Below are 22,520 nucleotides of genomic sequence, written 5' to 3' on the forward strand. Positions count from 1 at the left end.
TATGAGTATTTCACACAGTGTTATTATGCATCAAATACGAATTCCAAGTCTCTTTGTACAGAACATACAACTCAAGAGAGACCATGATTTATTCCTATCTGTCAAGTATCAGGGAATATGGTGTGTTTTCAACACACAACAACAAGACATCCTGGAAGCAGTCTGCAGCATGAACAGACCCAGCAGACGCTTATGTAAACAGAGCTGCTGGTTTAAGATCTCTTTAGAACAGATTTGCCTGGCAGATTCTCTCAGGAAACAGAACATCAAGAGGAGTAATACACAAGAAACTTTCACTGCGGCAGCTATGTGTTCAACTTTATGAATTAATGTTACATAAGACATAAGTTCCAATTACATAATACACTTCAAAGCTTGGCTGCATACTTTTTTCACATACAAATGCTCTTTTTCAAGCAAAGGGATTTCTAGCCTTCTCTTTTTTTTTAGTTTGTATTTATGCCACATTTCCTTTCATCTAATAACAAAGCGTCTTCAGCATGAATACAGAATTTTTCTATAATCCCTTCAAAATTTGCTCCTCAAATTAACAAAAAGTAGACAGCAGTTGAAGAGTCAACTCTTAAAAACTGAGTAGAAACTGTCTCCCTGCTATAACGGCATTTTCAGTAAATTGATATTTAAATTATTCTCAAAAGGACAAATTGATTATTATAAGATGAAAACTATACTGTTTTGTCTAAGATGTGAGCTTTCATATAGTAACATACATATCAACTACTGTTTTCTGTTTAATGTTTCAGCTACAGTAGATGATACTGAAGGACTATTTATTTTCAAAAGTAAGTTGAAGGACTGAACTTCGGGCCAAAGTAAATGCCATTCACTAAGGTGAGATTTCCCACTACAAAAAAAGCTGTCACCCTTGCCATTCCCCTTCATCACCCAGAGCCATGCTCTTGCTGATCTGGCACAGCAGTGGAAATCATCTGACCATGTGCATATATAATGCAACCAAAAAACTCAGCAGCCTTCTGAGTAGCCTCACTCTGAGATATGATGAACCACAGTACTTGATTAATCCTGTTATAATAGCCATCAAGGACCTACTCAGAAGTGAACTTATAAAAACTGTGTTGTCTAAGAAACAAGGGATCTCCATTATGTTGCTTTGGTGATAATTATGGCTGTAATTATTTCTGTAAATGTAAACATTAAGCAGTTGTCAAGAGAGGAGCTATCATTGTAACATTCAATCTTGGTTTGTAAATTAAGATAATTTCTGCTAAGATACAAAGTATGTTTAAGGAGACTTTTTTTTTTTTTCTTTTCCATAGTTGCGTGCACTTTTGATGTCCTTCTGGATTGGTCTCTAACAGAAATTGAATTACATAACAAAGAATATAACTTTGTGAGCAGCACTATGCAAGCATTCCTCCTGAATTGGGCTACTCTTCTTTTCACATTCCATATATCAAGTTCAGCTACGAATTCACCTAATACAGCAAAAGATTTATTTTGTCACCTGTTTTCATGCTTAGCACCTTAATTTGCAAAAGCAACGAGCTGCAGGGTAACTGATTGCTTTAAGTAATACAGAGATGGAAATGGAATTTTCCATTAGGAGTTTAATTGTTCATTTGTTCAAGACATAAGCTAGTGAATTGTGAAATAAAAACCTCAGAAATTATTGGCCATTTGTGCTAATACTGAATTCTAAAACCTGGTCTTGTGATCTAAGATTTCATAAAATAAAGTTACTTTCAGATTCAGTAAACAATTTGGCTGTTATCAAGCTGAGGCTACTGCTACAATGGGGAAAGCAACCAGTCTGGAGAATCATTGCTCTGTGCCAGGACAACACCTATTCAAGCAGGCTTTCATATTTTTTATGTTTTATTGCAGGAGTGCTTCCCAGAGGAATAAATTACACCACATACCCAAAGTGCAGTGACAGTAATCACTCATCAGCTGATATCTCCTCTACATCCAACAACACTTTTAGTAACATGGATTAATTTGTGTTTGTGTTAGCTAAATTGGAGAACATTGGCCACAAGGGCAAGGGGTCAGAGCATAAGGGATATTATTTTAAGAGCTACAGGATCTCTAACATCTTATGCAAATTTATCCTCAGCTTAATGCTTATCCAAGAATTTATGTCAACTGTAATTTTTCCTTGGTTTCACACTAATAATGGACATGCTGGCTGAAACTTCTAGTTATTATCTTGTTTTCCACAAGCAATGATTCTACAATCTCCTAGTACTGTTAATCCTAGGAGATGCTCAGGTAGAAAACCGCAGATTCAGGAAAATTTCTGGCTAGTTTTTATGACAGAATTTTTCAAAACATTGAAAATGATACAGAAAATAAGAGAGCAATCCATGTCAATCAGAGCTTACTGTACTGTAAAGGCTGTAAGCAATAGTAGGATCTGAATTGAAGCATTCACTTACCACTCACTACCCACACTTAATGCATTAATAGGTTCACTTGATGCTCACAGATAACATTTGCTTTGGAAGCCTGTGCTCTAGGTGCACAACAAATGTACTTAATTGCCTCCTGAAGGTGGAAAACATAATAGTCCAAGCTGCTATTCTTGCTTTGGGCAATTAAAAACCACATTCATGATAAGGACATCCAGTCAAGGCTGCTAGAATAAATCCAATCCAAGATAAAACCTCTTAATAAGACTGATGTAGCATCATCTTAACGATGAGACACATAGTCTTCTCAGGTTACTGTAGTCCATACTCCTGAGAACTGAGAAGTTGTTGGATTCCTGTCTAATATCTATATATATAGTTTGAAATTAATTTTTTGTCAGAAACCTAATAAATGCTTACACAGTAATTTAGGAGAGACCTATATGGGATTTCTAAGCTTAATCCAATACTAAAATGAACTCAGTGTAGATATCTTGCCATATGAGTTTTCATCTAATTAAGGTTAATTCCTTACAGTAAAGAAAAAATACCTCTTTCATTCTACTGTAACACAAGACTAGCAAAAGCAATGCAATAGTCAGAAAATCAAATTTCAGTGGAGAAGGAACAAAGCTATGATTTTCAGAACTCCATATGTAAATTCTTTTTTATTCATGCATATTCATAAATCTTAAATCAAGCACTTTCCAAAATATTGCTCAGAAATTACATTAGGTAATAAAGTACTAATCAAAATACAGACCTGAACTGAAAATTAATCAATGAACTTATGTAAGAGGAGATTTCCCAGCACATAGCACATACATTATATATTATAGATTATATAGTGTAAATAAACTTTTAAATTCAGCCCTAAGATGCGTATTCCATCCCTCTCTACCATTTGTCCCTATAACATCTTTCTTGGCTACTGCATCTTTGCCAGGAACCTCCCTACAACCTGACTCTCCATTATCTGATATGGCCCTCACCCACTTATCTCTCATTCTGAGTTTATATGGGTTATCTGATAACATGTGTTGTTAAGGTGTATATTCATGAAAGTATATTAATAGCTATCAGACCTGGCAATGGGAGAGGATGGATATTCAAGTGCACCTGATTCCCATGCAATGCTGTATTAATGATTCTCTCTCACATGCTTTATTTTAACTTATCTTTAACTTACATGTATTACAATATTTGAAACTTCGTTGTGTCAGATTTGTGAGGAATTGAAACCTTGACAATACATTAGAGAGTGATTGTTTTCATAATATTTAAAACAAAATTCTTAATATTTATAACCAACCCTCAGCTTGTCAATTGTCTTCAGAGTAAATTGATAATAATCCTTCAAACAGATGTCAGAACCCCATAAAGAGACGAGCATGTGTGTACACCAACAAATTCACTATGTGAAAATCACACAGATGATGGCATGAGAACGTTTTGTTTTTCCCTTAGGCAACAGGTATGTAACATATTTTCTGAACTGCAGTTTGCCATATTTTAACAAATCTGTGATGATAAGTAATAGTCATCTGGAAGTGGCATATAAAATAGTGGCATATTGCCATTGGCAATAGAACCATGATATGTTCACTAAGTGTGATAGTAATAGGATCTGCCAAAGAAAAGGCAAGAAAGAATCACAGAATCACCAAGGTTGGAAAAGACCTTCAAGATCATCCAGTCCAACCATCCACACATCACCAATAGTACTCACTAAACCATGTCCCTCAACACAAAATCCACACGTTCCTTGAACACCTCCAGGGTCAGTGACTCCACCACCTCCCCAGGCAGCCCATTCCAGTGGCTGACCACTCTTTCAGAAAAGTACTATTTCCTAACGTCTAGCCTAAATCTCCCCTGGAGCAGCTTGAAGCCATTCTCTCCAGTTCTATCACTAGTTACACGAGACAAGAGGCCAATCCCCAGCTCACTACAAGGAGTCAAGGATCAGCTGAACAAAACAACTTTCAAGCATCCCTTCATGCACCCCAGAGAGAAATGGAAATACGGAAACACACAACTGTTCCCTGCTCTAATTCTTGGAAAAGGAGGATCCGAGCTCCAAGTTTCAAAAGGAACTATAGCATGTCCTGGCCAGGGCTCTATACAAATAACTGAAAGATCACAATTTTACAGTGTATCATAGCACCCATTCAGACTCTAACCTGAAGCTCATTCTCCTAGAAGTAGACCATCTATTATTAAACAGACAGAGCCAACAGAACTCCCAAACACAAGCCCAGTGGTCCACTGAACTGTACTACCTGAAAGCAAAAACAATGCTCCATTGGGTAGGTCCAGAAAAGGAAAGCTGAACTCACTCACAAAGAGACACAAGAAGTAATTGGTCCTTGTCTGGAGTGTGTTAAGCATTTGTCATAACTCCTAGCTAAGAAACAAATAAAAAATCAACTCAATCACCTTCGTAACCGTATTGACATGACCTAATGCAGCAAATGAGATGCAAAAACACTGACATTCAGAAGAGCAATGAGTAACCATGCTGTTAAGTCTTCCTGTTGAGTCAACGTCAAGTAGTCACAGCACTCCCATAAGATGCTTATAGCTACTGTTCTTCCTATTTGGGGCATTGCAAGGACTGCCTTCTCTTTACTATAGGGAATTAGGATCTGGCACCTCTAGTTAGCAAATGATTCGAATCATGAGTCAGGGCATCATCATTAGAAAGCTTGAATGCAGGCTATTGAAATTATCTGCACCTGCTGCAATGGGACAAAATCAAGTGTTGCTAGCTGTTCCCACTAACCCTGCAAACTATAAATGATTGTATTAAAGAAACTATAAACTCAGTAGGTAATTTCCAGCAGTTTGCTTCAATTTGTACCCATTTTGCATTTCTTTTCCCAATTTCATGACAGCTCATAAAAATTATAACATGAAAAGATTATTCAAGTAACAGCCGCACAGAAGCATTTTAATTCCCCAATAGTTTTTATAGAGTTAATTTCAGTGACATCAACTAATTAAAGTAAATATTTTTCTAGAAATTCAGGTTAAACTATAGAGAAACACAACAGAAAAACACAACTGTAGTTAATAGGAAACAGACTCAGGCACTCAGGTAGGGTTCTAGTTAATTGGCACTCAGCTGTAATTCAAAATTATATTGTAGTTAAAATGTGAACGTTTCCAGAAACCTAACAACTTTTTTTAGCTTTCCATTTAACCGCAATTATGTCATCCATACATGTTTTCTTCTAGCAAATTAGGTTTCAGTTAATAAGAGACATTAAATCCATTTTACATGAAAACATTAACTTGGTTTTTAACTTCTTTCTTTCACATGTGCCTTTTGAAATCTTTTGTTTGTTCCATCAGAGTCACTTTGAATCAAAACCCATGTGGTACTCCTTGAAATGCATGATAAAAAGCACCTGACAATATCAAGAGGTTAAGTGGCTATGATCTGTGTGCTGTCCGTACCACAGCTGACTAGAAGATGCAGTTTGACACAATATCTAATTTGCTGTGACATTCAAGTTTTAAGTGATGTTCAAGGAGATGGAAGAGCTGGCTCTGAACATATCTCAATGTGTGCTGGTCTTCTGTCTGTTAACTTGCTAATGAACCATGATTGAGTAAAGTAATGAAGAGTTTACAGAGAGCCCCAGGAAACCAATTTCCAATTTTGCAACCAGCAGGCTTAGACTTCACTGCAGCCTTTGGTGATTTCGTCTGGAAGGAAACTTCGATACTAAGTGCCATTTCTGCTTTGTGAATCAGACAGACTATTCTAATCCTTGAATACTTACTTGCTAATGAATGTCTCTTCTTCACATCCATTTTATTTCCATCTGTAGTAGTTAAAAATAGGCTAACTAAAAATGATTTCTGACAGAAATGAAATTACAGTCTCTGAAAATTGGGGGAGCTCTTCGGTTTGTGTAGACGTTTTGAATTTTCAGTCTGACCTGAGATGAACCATGGAGACAAGTATAAGAAAAATAAAGCAGGTTAATCTTCAGGGGTAAAAAATAAAAATTAATATGAAAAACTTTTATACATTATACCAGTTTGTGACTGTAAGGAATCAGTGCTTCCATCTGCTGTGCAGGCACAAAGTTCTATATACAGTCTGTAGAATCACCTTTGCTACAAAAGTCTTTCTCTGCATCCACTATCCTCAGTGTTTATCTCGCAGAACAGGTAAACACATATGGAAAGCGTCAACAGAAAAACAAAATAGTAGAATAATCAAATGCTGAGAGAAAAGATGGATTTCTAAAGACAGGTTTGTTACACATCTCTCTTATGAACAGAAGAGTTTCTATAGCCAGGCCTACTGTAAATTACAAGGCAACACCTGATTTGTTCTCTTATTTTCAAAAAACCCACCATTTAAAAATCATAATTCCCAAAGAAAATAAGCACATGTCAACAGACATGTCTGTGAATAACAATGCAGAAACACTTCTTTAGCTATGAAAACTACAAAACATTATTGTCCAAATTTGGACATTTTTAAAAATTGAATGTGCTTCACTTATATTGAAATCTAAAATGTTAGCTATTATGCATAAGAGAATGTTTTTCCCCCTTTTTGTTCTGATTCAATAGGCTTTTGGATAATGCTCTCAGTATTACACTAACTTTTGGTTAGTCCTAAATTGGTCAGGCAGTTGACTTGATGATCTTTATAAGTCCCTACCAACTGAGCTATTCCAATTGTAAAAAAAAGCTATGACCTGAATATGTGTCAGTAACTGTACGGCTTCTATGGCTGAACATGACTAGTACAGTTTTCATGAGTTCTGGGTGCTGCTTTCTCTTCTCTGTTAAAAAGGCACTTACACGTAGGATGTATTTTCACATTTCAGAGCATCTCCAGATTAAATATTTGAGATAATAGCAAGCTGTCTGCAGCTGATCACTGAAGGAGTCACACTTCATAATTATCAACAAGAAAAGAGCCTTTTTTCTTTTTGCTTTGTCTGGGGGGAGGGGGGAAGAAGAAGAGGAGGAAAAAGCATTATCTGGGAGTACCAGTCTGGATTTCTGCCTCCAATGCCATTATCTCATTCAGCCTTCTACTTATCTAAGCTGAGAGAAGAATTCTGAGTTATTTTAGATCCTGTTGGCAGTGAAGTGCACTGTTCCATTTATTAATTGCACTTCTTTAATATGCATTTCAGTTTCACTACAAGTCCTGATGAATATATAATATATATACAGTATTATTTATGCAATAAATCAATTTTCCTTTCACAGGATAAAATCTAACCAATAACTCCAGTAATAAATAGAAGCCCATTAGGGTCTCAAAAATCCTGCCATGGTTAGAAGATTTAACAGAAATATTATTAGAAATTGTAGACGTTTTCATCAGAAATTTTAAAATCTTAGGAAAACAAGCATAATCTCGAAAGAGAAAGCTACCAGCAGAACCAAAATGCCACAAATCTTGGCATGTGCTGTCTCAAATGAAGCATAATTTTTTTAATGTGAGTTTTATGAACGTCTGCCTATCATTAAAACTGAAAGCACGTGGATAGCATAGATAACAATGAAACGTAACATACTGAGAAATGCTAATGAGTACAAATGTATCCCACAGACCAAGTTCTATAAATTCTTCACAATGACATCTTCTGGCAAAAATCTGAATAAGTTTTAGTAATCCTTGAAGGTCAATAACCACAGTCTTGTTTCAAGCTGCGGAATTAAAAATAAGATCCAACTCTACTAAAGCAGTTATACTGTTTTAAAAGCCAGAGGTTTTTGAAGATCAGTATAAGGACTGTGGGTAGCCATAATTTTTACAGGACTAGAAAAAGAATGATGCATCCAGCATCCAAACTTGAAATTGCACTGGTCAACAAAATCCCATCCGAGAATTTATGAAAATGCATGTTATGCATTGATGGGAAGAGCAAAAACTGCATTTGAGATTGCAGTTTTCAGAAACACTGGAGCACTTGAAGTTCAAGTTCAAAAGAGTTGAAAACTCACCGCAAAGGGTGAGGGAAATTTTGAAGATTACTCCAAGATCCTATAGAAGAAATGGAAAAGTGGCATGAAAGTCCAACTGTCAAGCCAGTAGCACAAGCCAAGGAGAGAGATGACAGATCAAGGAGCAACTGAAGGAAGAAGAAATCACCAAAGAAAGCTCTAAGCCACTCCACACTTCAAGATCACCTTATAAACAACAGCTTAGTCAGTTTTGTAAAATCATCTCCTTACAATGAGGATGCTCTGTCCTTCCTTTGGCCAGGCAGAGGATCACAGAATCACAGAATCACAGAATGGCCAGGGTCAGAAGGGACCTCAAGGATCATGAAACTCCAACCCCCCTGTCACTTGCAGGGCCACCAACATCCACATTTAATACTAGACCAAGCTGCCAGGGCTCCATCCAGTCTGGTCTTAGAACACCTCCAGGGACGGGGCATCCACAACCTCTCTGGGCAGCCTGTTCCAGCACCTCATCACTCTCTCTGTAAAGAATTTCCCCCTGACATCCAACCTAAATCTCCCCTCCCTCAACTTAAAACCATTTCCCCTTGTCCTGCTGTTATCTACCCTTTCAAAGAGTTGGTTCCCCTCCTGTTTGTAGGTTCCTTGTAGGTACTGAAAGGATGCAATGAGGTCACCCTGCAGCCTTCTTTTCTCCAGGCTGAACAAGCCCAGCTCCCTCAGCCTGTCTTTGAAGGGGAGATGTTCCAGTCCCCTGATCATCTTCATGGTCCTCCTCTGGACCCTCTCCAACAACTCCGTCTTTCTTGTACTGGGGGCTCCAGACCTGGACGCAGTACTCCAGATGGGGCCTCACAAGAGCAGAGTAGAGGGGGACAATCACCTCCCTGTCCCTGCTGGCCACCCCTCATCTGATGGAGCCCAGGATACCATTTGCCTTCCGAGCGGCAAGCGCACACTGCTGGCTCATGTTAAGTTTTTCATCTATCAAGACCTCCAGGTCCTCCTCTGCAGGGGTACTCTCAAGGACCGCTTCTTCCAGACTGTATGGACGTCTGGGATTCCTCCGGCCCAAGTGCAAAACTTTGCACTTTACCATGCTGAACCTCATCAGATTCACCTGGGCCCACCTTTCTTGCCTGTTGAGGTCCCTCTGAATGGCATCCCTTCCTCCCACTGTGTCAACCGCACCACTCAGCTTGGTGTTGTCAGCAAACTTGCTGAGGGTGCACTCGATTCCATCATCGATTTCATTGATAAAGATGTTAAAGAGCACCGGCCCCAAGACAGACCCCTGGGGGACGCCGCTCGTTGCCAGCCTCCACCTGGACATAGAGCCATTGATGACCACCCTCTGTCTGCAGTCTTTCAACCAGTTTTTTATCCATCAAGTGGTCCACCCATCAAATCCACATCCCTCCAATTTGGAGATAAGGATGTGGTGGGGGACCATGTCAAAGGCCTTGCTCAAGTCCAGGTAAATGACATCGGTAAAATGGATAAAGGTGTTTAAAGGAAACTTAACACAACTTATCCCATCAAGCACATAGGCCTCACCGATTACAATATCCTGAATACACCTGTATCCTCAAACCATACAGAAGAGATGCCTACTGCTGTCACTGGAGTGGTTTGGGGCAAGATCCAGCTAGCCATGGTGCATAGGCGAATTACTCATAATGTTGACTGGTGGGAACGTGTCTCTTGTGAGAGGCCCAAAATTCTCCACAATTTTAGGCACGTGGAGATACAAATGGGCTTTTGGCACTGGTGCTGAACTATCTGGAATGACTGAAGAATCAGAGGAGAAGAGTATCTTGCAAATCCAGGAACACGTAAGTTTTAAAGAGTCTTAAAAGAGAGGTTATGTTCTTTGGAAAGATTAAAACATTGTGCTGCATGTGTAGGCTGTAAATAGTAAAAGAACAGAAGTATAAGATAGAAGCCTGAAACAAGGGAAAAATAAATCCCACCAGTTACATAAATCTGTTATCTCTCAATTGAGCAATGTTAATCCATTTGTTTTAAAAGTCTGTAGAAGACAAGCCCTTAGAGAAATAAACTACAGCAAACAGACTTATGCAATCATTTTCTTTGGACAAATGAAATTGATTCAGGCTATTAATAGTTGCATAGTGAAAGGCTTCCCATTTCTTTTAAGAGTGCACTGCATTGTACATCATTATTAAGGAAAAAAAATTCTATATTGTATAGAATTCTAGAGCCACTAATTGAAAATGTATTATGAAAAGGAATGCACGGCTGAGGTACTTTGTTCAGTTCCAGTAACAGATTCAATGACATTTGCAGCAATAGCTCTTATTATCTACATTGCATTACTTGGTAAATTTAGCAGAAAGAAGGGGATGGGAAAATATGAACACAAGAAATATGAAAATAATGAAACTTTAATGTAGCACAAAAAGTGTGACAGATGTAATACCACAAAGAGTCATTAAATATTTCCCAGTCCATCTCTTTTTATCTCTCTCATCCCATCACTATCAATTATTCCTAATGTTTCTCCTTGCTCCTGCCAGACGTAAGGAAGCAAAATTAATATATACTTTTTGCTTGTTACCTCTCCATCTCAACTGGCTACTGACATTTCAAGATGTGTGTTACAGAATCACATTTACTGGAGAAAAATATAATCTTTGTTATGATGTAAGCAAAGAATCATTTTAGTACTTATTTGCATTGCTCACAACTTCAAAAGAAAACTCTATAGAAATTGTTAAAGTTCTTAGCTAACCTTCTAATCTTATATTTACTTCCACATTTCAGCCCACAGCATATACTGGTATAACTTATATTAGTCTTTTTAGTGTGGATCAATGCAGTTAAACAGCGCTGTGAGCAGAACTCATTTATCCTTGTCAGCTGTGGATAAACAACTAATATACTTAAAATAAAATTTCACTGAAATATCCTAATTTCATTAGGTTTAATTAAAGCAATAAGTGTTATTAGGTCTTTAAGAACTAATTTTAAGTTGCAATAGCCTACAAAGACATACTCAGTTCACTGCAGTTCAGTTTATACTGCAAACTGAAATAATCTAGCATATAAAATGCAACAATTTTTTCCAATATAAACAAGATGTTTCCTCTGCAGACAAAATAATACCAAAGATAAATTAATTATTAATATTATTAAATTACTCTACAACTTCCTGAAGGGAGGTGGTGATAAGGAGGGGTTTGGCCTCTTCTCCCAGGCAACAAACAGGACCTGAGGAAACGGTCGCAAGTTGTACCAGAGGAGGTTTAGGTTGGACATAAGGAAAAACTTTTTCTCTCAGAGAGTGGTCAGGCACTGGAATGGTCTGCCCAGAGAGGTCGTGGAGTCACTGTCAATGGCAGTGTTCAAGAGGTGTCTGGATGAGGAGCTACGAGATATGGTGTAGTGGCTGGTGGTAACAACAGTGATGGGAGGATGGTTGGACTAGATGATCTTGTAGGTCCTTTTCAACCTTGTGATTCCATGATTGCTCAATTATGCTAATTCTTTTCACTTCAAAAATATTTCTAGAATACAGAGGTTCTGTTTATTGCAGTGATATCATAGAAGACCAGAATGGTTTTATATTCAAAAAAAGATAATTTGATGTTGTGCTATTGTCTTTCTTTTTATCTTTGTTTTAATTTTATTTGTTATTATTTTATATTGGTTGGTCAAGTTTGGACCTGCCCTTCATGAACTCATGTTGGCTAGATCTGATCCACTGGAATATACTCTATTGTACCCAAATCTGAGCAGGGAGTGTTGGACTACACATTCTCTAGTGATCTCTTTCAACCACAGGGATAGTGTAATTCTGCAAGGAACTGAAGTTTCTGGGCAGAATTGTCACATTAGATACTTCAATCTCTTTCTAAGATGAGGAATAAATATGTTTGCGCTACTCAATAGAATGATTTTTACATTAATTCATTTTATTGCAGTTTATATATTATGATTCTCCAGTTTAATAGACAGTATTCATTTGCATTCCTCTAGATAAGTTATACATCACTCAGTCTGAATTCATAAAGTAAGAATCATTCCACATGAGATTTTAACAGTTAATATTTCAACAGGGATTAGCTATTCTTAAACCATATTACATGTAATTTAACATTTCTAACATTTCAAAAAGATAAGTGCTCTTTGTCCACTTAACTACGAAGAAGGAAGACTTATGGATTATATCAATAATATGTACTATAAAATCAGTTTGGTGAATGCTTAATACAGGCATTCTCAACTACTCTTTATGGCTTGGTTCTATGTTCTCTCTGGAAAATAGCAAGAGGAAACAATTTGTGATAGTATCTTTTCAAGACACTTTTAAGGAGGTAATTGCAATTAATAACATGGCTTTCAAACTCATGTCCTGGGTGAGGACACATCTGGAATATTGTGTCCAGCTGTGGGCTCCTCAGTTCAAAAATCTTCTAGAAAGAGTCCACAAAGATGATTAGGAGCCTGGACTACCTCCTGTAGAAGGAAAAGCTGAGAGACATAGAATTCCTCAGTTTGGAGAAGGTAAGGCTAAGAGGGGATCTCGTAACTGTTTGTAAACACCTAAAGTGCAGGAATCAAGTTGATGGGGGTGGACTCTTTTCGATGTTGTGCAACAATAGAACAAGGAGCAAGAGGTAGAAACTGGAACATATGAAGTTCCATACTAATGCAAGAAGATCTTTCCTGTTAGAGTGACAGACCACTGGAACAGATTTCTTAGAGTGGTTGTGGAGCCTCCTTCACTAGAGATATTCAAGACCTATCCAGATGATCCAGATGCTGTCTGTGCAACCTTCTGTAGGGAACCTGCTTTACAAGGGGGTTGGACTCAATCTCTAGAGTTCACTTCCAACCCTATAATTCTACGATTCTGTGATTCTTATGTTAGTCAGCCATTTGATCTTGTTATAAAATTCAGTTTAATGTTACCATATTGCCCACTTTTCTTCTGTTTGCTTCAGTGCCTGCACAGCTCTCTTCCCGTCTTTTAAGAGGATGATAATCATTGACATTCTTCCATTGATATGCAGACCAAATGTCTGTGGGTCCTCCTGAAAGAGCTGCCTTGGCTTTTGTCAGGTTGAACGCTATCCTCAGCTCAACACTCCAGGATGTCCCTGAGCAACTTCAGCTGTCCCTTTCTCTGCCTGTAGGTTTGAGGCAGCTCAGCAGGGCCTGCTTCTTGATATTCTGGAAGACATGAATGGCTTTTATATTCAAAAAAGACAACTTAGCATTTTTTTTTTGTTGCTGTTGTTCCAGTTTTGTTTTGAGATTTTTTTTTTTAAATAATATAAACTATCATGCTTCACCATTATGTCAAAAAAATACTCAAAGGAATTGTATCAGTTAAATTCTGAATACTTTGTAATTTTATACCATGCTGTCTTTTGGTTATGCATCCTTTTCTTGCGAACGTCTACTTGCAGAGTTGACTTCACCTGACTAACTCCAAGATCTCTCAAAGCGCAGCAAAATCTGCACAATCTTCTCTGATCCCCTCTATTTGAAATATTTCCATCCCTTTCTAGTAATTTGTCAGTGTCTGTATTAAGTGCAAATCCCTACCTCCCTGCTATGCCTCTTTGATTGCTTGTGACCTTCTGTGCTTGAGAAGCTGTGAAAAGAAAGAGCAACCTTACCTCCCAAGAAGGCTTCTGTCCTGTTCAGTCCTGCTTGTTACAGGAACACTGCATGAAAACAGAGAGCAAGACAAATACATCTTCTGCTGAATATTTTTAGTAATTGTTTTTTGTTTTTTGTTTTTTTTTTCCTTTCTCTGATCATCCTTAGTATTTTGAATCTTCTTGTTGGTATGGACATCTAGCAGCTTCTAACCTCTGCAGCACTGTAGCTTGAGTCAGTTCTCCCTGTTCAGTTCAGCAACCCTTTAACCCAAAATGATATTTTATGCCACACAACAAAAAGCACTCATCACTGGATGGCTGATAGTTTGCTTTTTATTAGTTGGGAAGGAACTAAGAAATGGGAGAGTTCTGGTACCAGTTCCAGACAGATAACTAAAGATCAAGGATGACGTACTGACACACAGTTATAAATAGGTCAAGCACATCATTTATTTTACCCTTTGAAGGTGTTGGGAGCTAACAATTAGATTTAAAATTCAGATCTTAAAATCTTGTAGACCTCTCCTTCTGTAAGATTCTGAGACAGTGTTGTAGATTTGGTTATTGCCTCAGCAAAGACTTAGGCTGCTTTGCAGAGAGTCAGAAGTTCCTCAGGGTGCAACATGGATCTCAACGTGTGGAGAGGGGTCTCCCCATGGCTGTCACAGCACCAGGCCTCATCCCACTGCCCCAACAAGGAGTAAGGCAGCTGGGGGCACTGGGGCAGCCCCAGACATTCCAATAGGGATGAGAACAGGCCAAGTCAGGCCAGGTCTTGGGCTTGCATGTGTACCTGGCTTGGTAGGGCAAGGCTGTGGGGAGCTGCACACCAACCCTACTGGTGACCTCAGAGCTGACATGAGCTCTGGGTCAAGAGCAGTATGTAATAAGCCCTAGTGTACACAGGGACAGTCAGGGCTAGTTGTGCTTTGTGGGCTGGACACATACACAGTAACGGTCTTACATTGCCTGACTGTTCTAGCTGACTAGGAAAACTGATTAAAGAACATAAAGCAGAGGCTTAACATTTAGAAATTTGAGATAAGCAAAATTAGAAAAAAGATACTTTTTAGTCAAAAGATTAATGGAAGAAACTGAGTACCAGGAACCAAATGCTTATTATGACAGCTCTGAAAAACACACTTTGCAAGTGCCACAGGGTTTGAAATACCTACTAATGAAACAGACATTGGAAAAAGCCCTGAAGGCATTTTCCACAGGGAAACAATCAAAAGCAGATTTCAGCTGTCTGCAAATTTATATCAAGCTAGTAAATATTAAATACAAATAGTACCAGGCAACATATAAAGTCAAATAATGCAAATTAATCTGAAAAACAGACCAGAGGAGAATAGTGTTAGTAAGGAACACATAGAAATCATCTTAGAATGTAAAGAGTTAGATGTTATAGCAGTTTTCTCTGTAATACTGAAAACTGAGATTTCCAATCAACCAACTCCTAAACATTAAAACTGTCAAAGACAAATAGTACCAAAGGGTCATAGGATTTGTCAGAGAAAAATCACTAATAGCAAGACCTTCTTTGTTAGGAAAGCAGTGAAGTGTACACTTAAATCTAAGCAAAAGTTTGGCATTAAAAAAAAATCTGCATTTTGTCCAATTGTGTACACACAATGGGCTAATGACTTACCATGAGCCAAAAAATAACTGAGTCCAATGTAAAGGTTTCTATCACTTCAGTGGCCAAGTTAGAAATTGCATGAATGTCTAAGAATCAGCAGAGAAAGTCAATGAAAAATTATTTTTTCTGGTCTTAGTTTTTCCTCTATTTTGCACAGTAAGTATTTAATCTAAAAGTTCCATCATACGATTAACACTATTATATAGTAGACAAACTAATGAATAATTCAATTTTTATATCAATATTCATATTTTTCCGTGGCAACTGCTGTACAGGTATGATGCTCTGTACTACTAAACTATAAATCAAATAGTTCAATATCTTAAGATTTTCTTTACTTATAACTTCAATACTAGTTCAGCATTACTGACTGATTTGTGCTACTGAATATAATAAAAAATATTTATGCAATATATCTCAGTCTAAATACTATCAAAGGTATGATATTCTAAGAATTCTGAAACAAAGAACATACAGAAAAATAACATGACTTGTTTTCCAGAAATCCTCTGACCTCGCAAACTTAGGACTTGCTGCCTTAAGTTTGAGATACATTATAATTCAATCCTTGTCTTTTAATACAGGATGTAAAAAAAAAACCCTAAAAAAAAAGCAATAATCACCAATGTTTGAAGACCTACAACTTCAGCTGTATACAAAAAAGCAGACAAACTGCTGTGTAAATATGAAAGACTGCGATACTGAAGTGAAGATTTCAGAAACCAAGTACTAAGGGTAATACCACTTCCCCTAATATAGAGTTTGAATTTCAGTTGCCTTTTGATGTAATCTCTATAAAGCAAACTCAGAAGTTCTCCATACATTCACTAAAGATTGGAGTATCCTTCATGACCCCTCATAGCAAGAACTGATTACAGAACTTCATTCAAAATTAAGCAGTGTCTTTATGAGTACTATATCCCATTGCAAATCCCAGTATAGTTATTTCAGCTCTAGTGTGAGAGATGGCAAAGAATGGAACAGACTACAGAATATTTTTTCATGTTTGGGAAGCACCCAGCAGAACAGCTAATGCCAACTAAATTAACAAACAAAATCACACTGAGATTTCACAGAGAATCAGAACAAGGAGGTCAGTTTTCAATCAGAGAATATCTTGCCTCACACAATAAAGTGACTTACATGAGCTGACCAAGAGAAGTGAAGTGCAGCCCCATCTGAGACAACTTTGACTTTCTATTTTATTCTACAGTGTGCATGGCAGGGGAGGAAAAAAAAAAAAGGTGAGTTTGGCTTTTAGAAAATTAGTATTAAAAGGCTTGTATTAAAAAAAATTAAAGGTACATAGGGCAAAAAACAAACTGGTTTTGCCCTCCTGAATCAGGGCATGTGTGTGTGGGAATGCTTTGCATAGGAAGAAATTACTTGACAAGCATTAAAAAAAAAAAAGAGAAAACAATCCAGAAATCCCTGTGTTAAATACTAACTGGCAGCATCCCTCAGTCGGCAGGTTTGAATTAATCTTTAGTCCCTTACAAAAATGCCCCATTTTTTGTATGCTATTCTGATACAGAATGTTTACAGATCTTATTTTTTACTATCTTACTCTGATGATAGATTAAATAACTTGCATAACAGCTATAATTGAAAAGTACATATCTTGGTCCTTGAACCAGTTGGGTTTTCACTGTAGTAAAATAGTAGTTAACTGTCAAGCACATTTGTAAGTGATAAAGATTGCTGAGAGTTGCTGAATAGAAAGCTCAGTTACATGCTAAATAAATTAATCCATTGCTAACAATTCTATTTATTCCTGAGTCTTTATTACTGTCAAATACTTTGTTACATTGAGGCCCTACAATTCTGCACTTTATTTCTGTTCCGACTTCTGTTGAAAAAGATTTTTTTTGGCACTTGTAGGTACATACTGTAGGGAAAAAAAATGACAAGCAGCCTGGATGTCTGGAAGATACTTTAATACTTCAGAGGATGTGAAACCATTTTACTCCCTTTTTGTATGAATGTCATTCACTAAAGCTGTTGGAACTGCTTTGACAGAAACACTCTCAGCTCAGCAAATCCCCAGAAAATCTGAGCTAAGACTCTAAAAGAGTCTGCTCTGGACTTTGGAAAAATTTCCCCAGACCCAGGACCCTAATGCAGTTCACCAAGTCCACCCTTGTAGCACAGAGATTAGAAGCATATGGTCTCCAGCTCCAACACAATTTATCTGTCAGGATTTAAGTCTTCATCTGGGGCAGATGCACCAGCTAGAATGACTCAAGACCAGAGCATGTGCCAAATCCTCTTGGACAAGACAAGTTGTGCAGACTAAAACAAAGCTGGAGGTGGAATGTTGCCTGCATTCCATTCTTAAGTGCATGTAAGCCTGATCTGGTCTGTTCAACAGAGCAATAAGAGCAGCTGCAGGGTTGATTTTCTTTCCTTTTTTTGACTGTAGGGGAAGACTATGTAAAGTCAGGCTTTACATCTATTATGTAATACATAATCTCAGGTGAAATTAACTTTTCCTTACCCTGCACTAACAATAGCTTAGCCCACCCAGCTGCTCACCCACTTATTATCAGCAGAACAGTGGGGAGAAAATAGCATTAAACTCACTAGTTTAAGAAAAGACATGAAGAGAGTTTACAAGTTACTATTGTGAATAAAATAGTCTGAATTTGGACAAAATTTATTGACAAGATTAGGGTATTAGAAACAAATAAAAATATTAAAACAATATTTTCTCTCTTCTTCTGTGACCTTGTTGTTTGCACTGTATCTCACTTTTTCTTCCCTTCTTCCCTGTCTGTGAAGCATTTTTACCCTTTCTTAAATATATTTTTTCCCAAATGCACTTCCATCTTGGCTACAAGGCCCAGCCATGCCCCAAGTTGGGGTCATTGAAGTCAGCTGGATCCAAGTGTGTCCAATATGGGGAAAGACTATTTTAATTTATATTTCAAGAGTTTAATGTCTTAGAAAGTAACAATATTAATCAAGAATTCTATGGCATATAAAAAAACTACACAAAGTCTGTGAGTAACAACTTTAAATAATTTGCAATATTTTTGTGAGGTTTTTTTTGTCTTTTGAATTGTTTCATTCACAAGGCAATTCCCTACAGTACTTCACAAGTCACTTTGTAGAACATAAAGGTGACAAATCTTGCATTCAGTGACATTTGAATAAACTGCAATTATCTTTGATATTGTCATGACCTTCTTTTGCAAACTTTGAGATCTACAGATGAAAAGCAGTATAAGTTACCATGTAGTTATTACCATATATTTCTTAACACATTTATGGCCAACTGTCACTTATTTTCACCTCTTTGTCAAATCAAAGAATGTTCAAGTTGCAGATCTGCTAAATATTCAAAAATCTTTTCCTTCTGCATCACTGAAATCCCTATTTGCTTTGTAACCATATGCTTTGTAACCATATGCTAAAATAGATAATTTTGATACCAATATCAATAGTTCAGTTTTATCCCTGGAATTCTCTTCCGACAACTTATTTCCCGAATACTAGGTCATGTAATAGTACAGTCTGCCCAGACCAAGCCTTGATGGAGAAAGAGGAATCCACATAGTATCACAAGCCTACGTGTCAAACAAGAAAATGCAGAAAGGCATACTTATGCAACACCAAGTGTAGTTATATTTTCTTTGACTTAGAGTGGCACCAATTTCTAATTAAAGCTACATCTCTTTTGACTAAAGCAGCATATTTCCCTGTTGTTTTGGCTAACAAATAAAACTTGTGATAGTTGTGCACCTCAATCCTTGTTAGCATACCCTAAATGCTTTTTTTTTTTTTAACCGACCATGAAAAAGCCATTTAGGAAGGCAGAACACATGCAACAGGGAAAATATCTGTCATGGTCTATCTTTTAGTTATTAGCAGTACCAACTAGACAGCCAGCTGGGTAGATGATAACTAACCAGAATGTATTTTACTAGCACTTTTTTCTGCTACATGATAATTCAGTTGTTCCTTCTATGCTCTTTTATCCCAAACAAAGAATTATTCTTTCTCTAATTTCCTGATGCCGTGCACAGTACACGTAGTCATACTCAGCATGGGAGTTAACTGTGTCACTCTGCCTAGTTTCCAGTTTTGGAGCACAGGTGATATCCATGACTGTAGACAGAACTGCATGACAAAATATAGGGATGGCAAATCAGGTACAGAAAGCAGCCTTCTCTGTCTGTGCAAAGCAATAAAATGTGTACGTTCTGTGCTCTTGTACTCAGCATGAGCAAAGCCTAATTCCCAGGCACATGACATGCACTAATGTTCATATTACATGCAGTGTATAAATTTTGGTGCAGGTTCTTCTCTCCTGTCTAATTTGTTTGTTTTTCTCATCCCAAGGACCTAACCTAACTGCCTGGGAATGAACTGCTATGCATTTTCAATATGGGTAACCATAGTACCCCCACTACTACAGCAAGAGAGTTGGTACCTTTTTCTTATGTCTGTGAAACACTGCATTATACTCTATAGATATTTCTATTTGTGGTAACTTTATTTACAGGGATCTGCTGTGTTTATTCCATTTTATTCCATTCTAATAAACTGCTAAAAACAGGGGGTGGAGGGGTAATTTACTGTGAGGAACTTCTATATTTGCTATCATATTTTTAACTTGATTAAATCTGTTATTAAAGAAAAAAGATTATCCTGGGGTTTCACTGGATAATATGGAAGTGTCATTACTGAAGAGAACTACATTACAAAAATGTATATTCTAGAATTGTGTGTGGAGTAACAAACAGGAAAAAGGGAAATGTTCTGCCTTATTCTGCATATGGTACACTATTTCCAAAAGTAGGACGATAAGAAGTCTTGGTAATTTTCTTATGAAAAAATAATGGAACATTTCATGAACCCTAAATGCAAAGTTTCTGGTTTTTTTTCCCCCCTAAGATCAGATGGCATTCTAAGATTTGTTGGGGAATGAAGGCAAATGTTCAGCTAGTTCTGCCATGCATTATTTAGTAGAGAAACAGAAATCTGTTTGTTGGAAATTAAGCTACAATTTAGAAACGAAAATCAGATGAAGCAATACAAATGCTTAAAACCTAAAAGAATGTTACACTAGTTGTAAACAGCTACTGGAAAAATAATTGAAGCATAATCAATGCAATTTTTATCTTGCATCCCAGGTCTCATATCTGCTTTTGCATCCCAGATCCCCTCCTTTCTACAGTTTCAAACCAGCAGTAATCTCATTTCTGTTGTTCCAGACATCAGATGATAAGAGATCATGTTTTGCTAATATTATGATCCCTTTTACCTTATGTACTATGCAGCCTCCTGCACTATCCATCTTGAGCCTTCAGACACTTCCATTCCATGTCTACACACAGCCCAAGGATGTAGCTCATGAAGCAGAAAAGTAAGCTGAAGAGCAACCCAGCACAAGCCTATAGTGGAGCAAACTGATGATGAATGTGAATAAATATAATTAGAAAATAATAAGTCAAGAACCAATGGAATTTGTTCACACAAAGATTGAGTAAATGTACAGTTCAGTGTCTTTAAGCAACAAAGTGTAAGGCCTTGCAGAGTTTGACTTTAAAACTACAGCAGTCAGTAAATAACCAAATGGGAAACAGGGAACTATACTAGCTAACATAATAACAAATACTAGTAGAACATGAGCAAACAGACAAGTGAAATTCTCACTTTGCATCAGAATGCTTTGATAATCACAAAGTAAAGTTCTGGAGTAATCTTCCCCTTGGAGCAGTGAGGACACATACAAGCTTATAGTAATTGTCAGCTTGATAAATTTATGAAAAAAATGATACAATTACTTGTCTGTGATTTCTCAGTGCTTTCCTTAAGGAACTAAAGAATCCCATTTCATCCTGTGTGCTGCTAGCTTCTAAAAGGTATCAAATTGGCACACAATTAACTAAGTTTTTTTAGCAGATAAGTTCCACTCAAAAAACTGAGATAATAACTTGATAGTTAAAAGTAAGAGTGGAGCATAGAGTGGCTATAGTGCACAGTTTGTGCATAAGAAACTGAAACAGAGAGAGAGAGAGATGAATAGCCAGAAAGAATTTAGACAACTCACGGTGGGGCTAGATAGTACAGTATAAACTAAAGAAAACAAACCTGAAGGAATAGAGAAGCAGTACCACAGTGCATGGGAAAGAGATACTGGTTTGGGCCTCAAAGGCAACACAGCCATAGCAGAGACTCACTATCTATTTCCATGATGGTTCTGGACTGTTTTCTTTCCCATTATCTAGCTTTTGGGCTAAATAATACACAGCATCAGTACAGCTAGACTCTCCTATTTATCAGAACACAGTAACACGACAAAATGCCTGTTAAGAATACTCCCTCACTGTTAGAAACATCATCATGGAGAAAATGGGAAAAGAAGCAAACAGAGCAGGAATGCTCACCTCTATCCAAAGATCTAGGGTTGCAGGAAAGACCCCACAGAAGACAGATCTCCCAAGAGAGAACCTTCCCCATCCGCAGTCAGCTCTTAAATGGGGTTCTAGGAGTGGTGCAGCCAGGCTTCACCACTTCTGGTTACACAGCTGAATTGCCTTCACCTGTGCTCCCAGGGCTGACCTGGTCCTTTCCCCAGGTGCTCAATCAGTGGTTCAGGCTGTGACTCAACAGTTTGCATACACTCATGTATACAGAACCTTGTATATGTTTTAGGGTTTATCTGAAAGAATGCTGGTTGACCCCATGCCAAAACCATACAAGGAACTGCACGCTGCACAGCTGGGTACACGTGCTCAGTATTATTCCTTTACTCTTCTCAGCTTAATATTATAGAAGCAGATGCTGGGACTAATTAGGCTAGGCACTGTGCTGTACTGATACAGTTGTAATGCTCCCCTTTGAAGTTCCAATAAACTAAGAAAAAACTTGAAGATTCTTCAATTCTGA

The 22,520-nt window shown here is 37.5% G+C and overlaps 1 long non-coding RNA gene across 2 annotated transcripts; it reads right to left on the reverse strand.

Moving 5' to 3' along the window:
- Positions 1 to 12,214: 12,214 nt before the first annotated feature.
- On the reverse strand, positions 12,215 to 22,094 carry LOC104909950. 2 transcript variants are annotated; one of them, XR_002112475.1, is made up of 5 exons: positions 22,019 to 22,094; positions 20,893 to 21,037; positions 15,633 to 15,709; positions 13,997 to 14,044; positions 12,215 to 13,544 (listed from the first exon to the last, which is right to left on the reverse strand). It is a non-coding gene; the product is annotated as an uncharacterized LOC104909950 (long non-coding RNA). The 2 variants fall into 2 exon arrangements; XR_792701.2 differs by lacking the exon at positions 15,633 to 15,709 and having other exon boundaries at positions 12,217 to 13,544.
- Positions 22,095 to 22,520: the final 426 nt, after the last annotated feature.

Source organism: Meleagris gallopavo, chromosome 2, assembly GCF_000146605.3.
Source record: "Meleagris gallopavo isolate NT-WF06-2002-E0010 breed Aviagen turkey brand Nicholas breeding stock chromosome 2, Turkey_5.1, whole genome shotgun sequence".
NCBI classification, from domain to species: Eukaryota; Metazoa; Chordata; class Aves; order Galliformes; family Phasianidae; genus Meleagris; species Meleagris gallopavo.